This window comes from Portunus trituberculatus, unplaced genomic scaffold, assembly GCF_017591435.1.
Source record: "Portunus trituberculatus isolate SZX2019 unplaced genomic scaffold, ASM1759143v1 PGA_scaffold_416__1_contigs__length_32976, whole genome shotgun sequence".
Lineage (NCBI taxonomy): Eukaryota > Metazoa > Arthropoda > Malacostraca > Decapoda > Portunidae > Portunus > Portunus trituberculatus.
Window position 1 is genome coordinate 1 of NW_025541584.1, and position 7,826 is coordinate 7,826.

Here is a 7,826-nt window from a genome sequence, read left to right on the forward strand (position 1 = left end):
CCGGGGCTTGGAGACCTGGGCTACCCCCGCTAAGAGGAAGCTTGGCCTATAGTGCCACCGGCAGTCGAGTATCGGGAGAATGCTTGAGCGCCATACCATTTTAAGGGCTAGTTGCTTCGGCAGGTGAGTTGTTACACACTCCTTAGCGGATTCCAACTTCCATGGCCACCGTCCTGCTGTCTATAGCAACCAACGCCTTTCGATGGGGTCTAGATGAGCATTCGTTTAGGCCCCTTAACTCGACGTTTGGTTCATCCCACAGCGCCAGTTCTGCTTACCAAAAATGGCCCACTAGATACTCAGATTAGTCGCCGAAGCTTCAGCATTCAAGCAAGCTCGGCATCTCACCCATTTAAAGTTTGAGAATAGGTTGAGGACGTTTCGTCCCCAAGACCTCTAATCATTCGCTTTACCGGATGAAACTCCTCCGTTTCCACGAGTACCAGCTATCCTGAGGGAAACTTCGGAGGGAACCAGCTACTAGATGGTTCGATTAGTCTTTCGCCCCTATACCCAGCTCTGACAATCGATTTGCACGTCAGAATTGCTACGGACCTCCACCAGAGTTTCCTCTGGCTTCATCCTGGCCAGGCATAGTTCACCATCTTTCGGGTCCCAACATGTCTGCTCATGGTACTTGCCGACAGCACGCGCGCTAGGCCACTCCGGACAGAGCAGGATCGGAAGGCGCCACCGCGCCGGACGAGCCTGAGAAGAAGCCCCGAGAGGCCCCGCCCAAAGCCCGCCCAGACACGCGGCACGCCAGCCGAGAGCCCAAGCAAAGCCGATGAGGTCAACAACAGATTCGCGCGACAGCGTCGAATGACAAGTCCCGGGCCTGCGCCCCCCTGCGTACAGGCGAGCAAGCTCGGACCAACGAGCGCACCGCGCCACCCACGGGACCGACGGCGGACGGAGAAAGGGACTCACTCCGCCCTTGAACCGCCACAGGGCCCCGCTTTGGTATGGCGTGAACGCGGCGGCATCGCCCGGTCAGGGATCGGCCCCGGCACGCGCCTCCGAAGAGACACGCGCCTTTCACTTTCATTGCGCCTTTGGGTTTAGTGCGCCCAATGACTCGCACACATGTTAGACTCCTTGGTCCGTGTTTCAAGACGGGTCGGGTGGGTCACCGACCTTTTGCACGCCGCGAGAGGGAAGCTTGCGCCGCCCTCTGCTGCACGACCGTCGCAGGGCAGCCAGGACACCGGAGGTTTCCCCCTTCGAAGGCGCAACGAGGCGCACAACGTCGGGGTACCAGTCCGCCCGGGCCTTCGACGTCCCCAGCAACGGGTCGCGGCGACCTACATCACGAGGGGAAATACGCCCGCCGGCGCCGGCTCGAGTGCGGGCACGCCCAGATTTCCTGGGTCGCATCTGCGAATCCCGCACCCGGCCGACCTGGGCCGACGAGCTGAATCCCTCGGTTCGACCTTCGAGGTCCCACCCGTTTGGCTCTTAACGGTTTCACGTACTCTTGAACTCTCTCTTCAAAGTTCTTTTCAACTTTCCCTCACGGTACTTGTTCGCTATCGGTCTCGTGGTCATATTTAGCCTTAGATGGGTTTACCACCTGCTTAGGGCTGCATTATCAAGCAACCCGACTCTACGGAGAGGCCCTTTCCGACAATCTCTCGTGTACCCTCGCGGGCGCCGCCACACGGGCCTGTCACCCTCCACGGGCAGTGGCCGCTTTCAAGCATAACTTAGGCGGTGAGAGACTGCGTGCCGGACCCTCCGAAACGCAACACCCTGGCGCCGGGTCACGACGCCAGGTTATGCGCTGGGCTCTTCCCGGTTCAGTCGCCCTTACTAAGGGAATCCCTGTTGGTTTCTTTTCCTCCGCTTATTAATATGCTTAAATTTGGCGGGTACTCTACCCTAACACGAGGTCGACATTGGAGCCGCACCGTCAAGCCGCTCATTCAAGCTTTTCACAGTGCTTTTTACAACTTTGTCTCTCTCGTCGGCCGACAGCAGGGGAAAGAAGCGATACGCGTACTCTAACCCCGTAGTCGACGCGACAAGATTCGAAAAAAGTTTTGGCTCCACTCAACGTTCTCGATCCCTTCCTTCCAGCTTTATAGAGTAGGTGCGAGCCGCAGTACAGAACAAACAGTCCGACCCGGTCGCCCTCCTCAACCAGCTTTAATCATAGGAGGTTGGGAGCCGAGACCGCAGGCAAAACTCGTAATGAGCTAGCTAGCTAGTTCATCCGAGTAATGCCAAGTCATCGGCACGTGACAGCAACACGCACACGCGTTGCGCCATCGATGCCTTAGGTCTTAAGGGAACGCCACAAAGGCGAAAACTCCCCAATGCGGTCAAAGCCAGACCAACGCAAGCACTCTGAAAGATGCCATGATGCATCTCACCCACGGGACCGCTTCCGTTAGGATTTGGTCCCGCTTTATAAGGGTGCCCCATTTCATTGTACTACAAACGCGCGTGAGGGTGTGAAGCCCTTTCGGCGCGAATGTGGTTTGAAAGAGTAGTAGTAGTAACTTGCGCGGCTGGACAATGCCGATGCATGTGATATGATATCCGACCCTCGTGTAGGGTGACGGCAGCACATGAGAGTGCCGCCGCCGCAATGTGCGTTCGACTTGTCGATGTATCTGGTATTCTTGCGATTCACATACCGACACGCAGCTTGCTGCGGTCTTCATCGACCCACGAGCCGAGTGATCCACCGTTAAGAGTTGTGATAGTATGTTTGGAATTACGTCGGAACTAGGCCGACTCTTTATCAGACTTCCACTGCCTCTGCCTCAGGAGACTTGTGGGAAGACGTAGTGATCTGGGTTTTAAATGGGTAGTAGTAGTATTGAGTACACGGGTAGTGTACGGTTTAATGATACCCACTGGGGACGACCGAACGCAGCATGTGAGCAGCTAGCAGTCAGTGCTGCCGCAGTCACTCACTTCTGCGCTCCATCGCCATGGTATCCCAGGGGTAATAAGGTAGTAAGTTCAGCATACGTAGTAGTAGTATAGTAGGTGTTGGTCTACCGCTCAAACAATCCTTGCACGAAGGAAAGTTAGAGTGGAGAAAAGATTTTGTTGGGTTGTCAAACAGGGAAGGAGGCCCTGTTGACAGGCAAGGAGGCCCCTACTACTTGTTGTACTCCTGCGGACGGTGGCACACGGCCGTTCTCCCGCAGGAGCTGCTGACTGATTGATTAGGCCAGACCCCGCCACCCTGGTGCGAGCTTTTTAACTTTTAGTTGCGTTCCTTTCAGAAACGTCACGATAATGATCCTTCCGCAGGTTCACCTACGGAAACCTTGTTACGACTTTTACTTCCTCTAAATGATCAAGTTTGGACATCTTTCCGTCAGCTCGAGGCGCCGAGAGCCCGGCGGCAGTAATACCGCGCGGGCCTGGCATCCAAGAGCGCCAGTCCGAAGGCCTCACTAAATCATTCAATCGGTAGTAGCGACGGGCGGTGTGTACAAAGGGCAGGGACGTAATCAACGCAAGCTCATGACTTGCGCTTACTGGGAATTCCTCGTTCATGGGAGACAATTGCAAACCCCAATCCCTATCATGAAAGGATTTCAACGGGTTACCCGCTCCTCTCGGAGGGGGAGGACACGTTGATCCCTTCAGTGTAGCGCGCGTGCGGCCCAGAACATCTAAGGGCATCACAGACCTGTTATTGCTCAATCTCGTGCGGCTAGAATTGCCGCTTATCCCTCTAAGAAGAAGCTGCGAACTGGACACCAATTGCTGGAGATCCGTCGACTAGTTAGTAGGCCAGAGTCTCGTTCGTTATCGGAATTAACCAGACAAATCGCTCCACCAACTAAGAACGGCCATGCACCACCACCCACCGAATCGAGAAAGAGCTCTCAATCTGTCAATCCTTCCGGTGTCTGGGCCTGGTGAGGTTCCCCGTGTTGAGTCAAATTAAGCCGCAGGCTCCACTCCTGGTGGTGCCCTTCCGTCAATTCCTTTAAGTTTCAGCTTTGCAACCATACTTCCCCCGGAACCCAAAGACTTTGGTTTCCCGGAAGCTGCCCGCCGGGTCATGGGAATAACGCCGGCGGATCGCTGGTCAGCATCGTTTATGGTTAGAACTAGGGCGGTATCTGATCGCCTTCGAACCTCTAACTTTCGTTCTTGATTAATGAAAACATCCTTGGCAAATGCTTTCGCAGTAGTTCGTCTTGCGACGGTCCAAGAATTTCACCTCTAGCGTCGCAATACGAATGCCCCCGCCTGTTCCTATTAGTCATTACCTCGGGTTCAGAAAACCAACAAAATAGAACCGAGGTCCTATTCCATTATTCCATGCATAGGCATTCAGGCCGTCAATGTAGCCTGCTTTGAGCACTCTAATTTTTTCAAAGTAAACTCTGCCGGCCACGCGGGACACTCGATGAAGAGCACCCCGTGCGAGCCAGCGGGCGGTTAAAAACTGTTCGGAGCGTGACGGTGTGCACCGGGCGGTGAACCGTCAGTCAGAACTGAAATCCAACTACGAGCTTTTTAACCGCAACAACTTTAATATACGCTATTGGAGCTGGAATTACCGCGGCTGCTGGCACCAGACTTGCCCTCCAATAGATCCTCGTTAAAGGATTTAAAGTGTACTCATTCCGATTGCGAGGCCTCGGATGAGTCTCGCATCGTTATTTTCGTCACTACCTCCCCGTGCCGGGAGTGGGTAATTGCGTGCCTGCTGCCTTCCTTAGATGTGGTAGCCGTTTCTCAGGCTCCCTCTCCGGAATCGAACCCTGATTCCCCGTTACCCGTTATAGCCATTGTAGGCGTATAACCTACAATCGAAAGCTGATAAGGCAGACACTTGAAAGAGGCGGCGCCGGTGCGGAGACCGTGCGCTCAGCTCAAAGTTATTCAGATTCAACACAATGGGGTGACGGACCGAGGCCCGACCGGTTTTGAACTAATAAAAGCGCTCTTCCCTTGCGGTCAGAGACGTGGTGCATGTATTAGCTCTAGAATTACCACAGTTATCCAAGTAAGTGTGGGTACAGATCAATGAATCATAGCTGATTTAATGAGCCATTCGCGGTTTCGCCTTAACTCGGCTTGTACTTAGACATGCATGGCTTAATCTTTGAGACAAGCATATGACTACTGGCAGGATCAACCAGGTAGCAAAATGTGATGATGAAGGCACTCGTAGTGTAGAGTCGCACATCAAACATCAAACCCCTCCTCCTTCTCAATACTCCAGAGCAGCTCTACTGCTGCCCTCCATACACGTCAAGGCGTGTATGCTTGATTGACACTTGCCCTCTTATTTCTCTCTCTCTCTCTCTGTCACACCTTGCTTGTTTCTTTTCTCTCTCTCTCGAGTTTTACTCTCTCGCATCATGGGGTGAAGGAAGTCTCACTAACACCCTCAGCTTAATAAGTAGTAAACTCTTGTAATAATAGTAGGGAAGGTAAACGCCCGACACTGTGTCGCGACGCTCCCTTTGCATCATAACAGCAGCACCTGGGTGGGGTTGCCAAGCCCACCACAATAGGCTCCACCACCACCCTAATGAGGAATTGACGGAAGGTGCTTAATCTGACCTCTCTCTCTCTCTCTCTCTCTCTCTTTCCCTCTCCCGAGTTTTACTCTCTCGCATCATGGGGTGAAGTCTCACTAACACCCTCAGCTTAATAATAAGTAGTAAACTCTTGTAATAATAGTAGGGAAGGTAAACGCCCGACGCTGTGTCGCGACGCTGCTGGGTGGGGTTGCCAAGCCCACCCACACACACACACAATAGGCTCTACCAGAGCAGTGGTGCCCTTCCGTGAATTCCTCGTTAGGGTTTTAGATGGAGTGGAGTGCGTGTCATCGTGTGCGCGCTCGGTCGGACGGACGTCTTGTGTTTATAAGATGAGGACAGCCCGTCCTAGCCCGCACGCACACACACACACACACACCCCATAAACAATCCGTCAATCCAACTCAATCAGCTCGCCAAGCAACGAGACAACCGACGACCCACAACCACCACCACCACCACCATTATTACCTTTACCCCCTCGACCCCAGCACTATTATATGTAGTGTGCTCACATGCTCGTCAGGAATTACCGAGGCTTATAATAATATCTCTTCTTGTTCGCGGATTTATATGGTGTTGCATTGAGCATCGCACTACCACTTAGAAGACTGTGTGCTGGCACTTTCTCCGTGGGTGAAGGCCCCCCCAATAGGCCCCACCAAGTCGAAGTCCCAAGGCAAGGTAATAAGGAGTAGCAGCAGCAGCCGCAGGCAGGCAGTCGTCGTCGTTCGCCACTGACATGCCGAATTCCATCCACACTGACCACATTATTGAGTCAAGTGTAGCTTCCACCAACCACTGGCTTAAAGGCTATGGAACGCTCACGACAATAGTTGAAGCAACGGCGCCTCTCAAACGCTTCACATAAGGACGACCCCAATCTGTGTGATCCAGTCCCTTCTGAGTTGCTCACCCTCACTTATTTGTTTGGGCAGGACTGATTCTTATTGAGCAACCGAGTTGCTATCGGGCCAGTTCCTTCGCTATTGCTCTGACCATCAGCAGGAGACCCAACATCTCCCTAGGCGGAACACCCTTTCGCGGATCGCGCGCCCCGTATCTCAGATTTTGAGGAGGCGGACCCCTACCCGGTTGTTGTCGAAGCCAACTTTAGAGTCGTGAGAAACATCCACATAACCTCGCCACACAGCAGAGGCAGGTAAGTAAGTAAGCCACACCACGGCTTCATATGCAGAGGCAGAGGTTGTACCACCGGCAGTAGTAGTAGTAGTAGTAGTAACATACATACATACACATGCCTGTATACATACACACGCACTGCTTGCTATATAATAAAAAGTATTCACCACTCTTTCAGTAACGTGTCATCCAAACAGCATTACAGAGTGGGAGGGGTTTGGGGATTAGTCGCTACGCGTCTAAGACGAATGAACGTCTCTTAACGACGCCGCGCCCTTTCTCGTATATCATTTTGGGGTTTAGTTCCGTCTCTCTAGACAAGAACGAAGCGGACTGTTACCTCTCCCGCCGCCGGCCCCACCGCTGCAATTACTTTATACTAGTAGCTACACAGGCGAACAAACGCAACAAGAATAGCTTAGTAGTAACAGCAGCAGTGGACGACGATCCAGCACCCAAGGAAACAGGCGTCATCGTCCGCTGGTAGTGTAGTGTGTGACAAGTTCCAACCGACCATCGCATAGGAAGAATCGATTCAAGAACTAGACTCTCAAGCGCACGGAGAGCGGTGTAACCTCATCAAAAGAGAGGGGCGCTGACTTGAAGGCAAATCGCTTAAGCAAACACCACACACAGTGTCGCCTCCACGATGAGCCGCAGCTAATGCCGTGAAGCTTCTCATCCTAGGGAGAGGAGATGGGTGGGCCACGCGCGTAGAGACCAATGACATGGACAGTCAAAGTGAATTGTTAGCGATGCACGTCCGCCGTTCATTCTACCGGTCTGTACATGATAAACCTACGCCCATGATTTACAAGTCACAACCTTGGCGAGAAGTGTGCAGGGATAAGAGGCCAAACGAAACGTCGTGCGTCTCAGCAGCCGTCGAATGTGCTCACCTGCCAGCGGTTGTGGGCTAGACATGGATCGGGCCCGGGTCGGGAGAAGGAGCCGTCAGACCCCTTCTCCTTACTATATTTTCAAACTCGAACTCGGTGAAATTCACATTTTGGACCCAATGCTACATCTACGGAATTGGATTTTTCTCCCGCAGGAAAACCTGCGGGACAATCTCGACGCCGTAGCCGACCACCCCGCTCTACTTCCAAATTTTTTTTTTTTTGCTCCGATTGCAACCAAACTCCTACAGCG

General features: G+C 53.1%; 2 non-coding genes across 2 annotated transcripts; both read right to left on the reverse strand.

The window, feature by feature from the left end:
* Positions 1-2,545: 2,545 nt before the first annotated feature.
* LOC123500585 lies at positions 2,546-2,704 on the reverse strand. The gene has a single exon (XR_006673385.1). It is a non-coding gene; the product is annotated as a 5.8S ribosomal RNA (ribosomal RNA).
* A 549-nt stretch (positions 2,705-3,253) lies between these two features.
* Positions 3,254-5,126, reverse strand: LOC123500586. Its single transcript, XR_006673386.1, has one exon. It is a non-coding gene; the product is annotated as a small subunit ribosomal RNA (ribosomal RNA).
* Between the last annotated feature and the right edge of the window lie 2,700 nt (positions 5,127-7,826).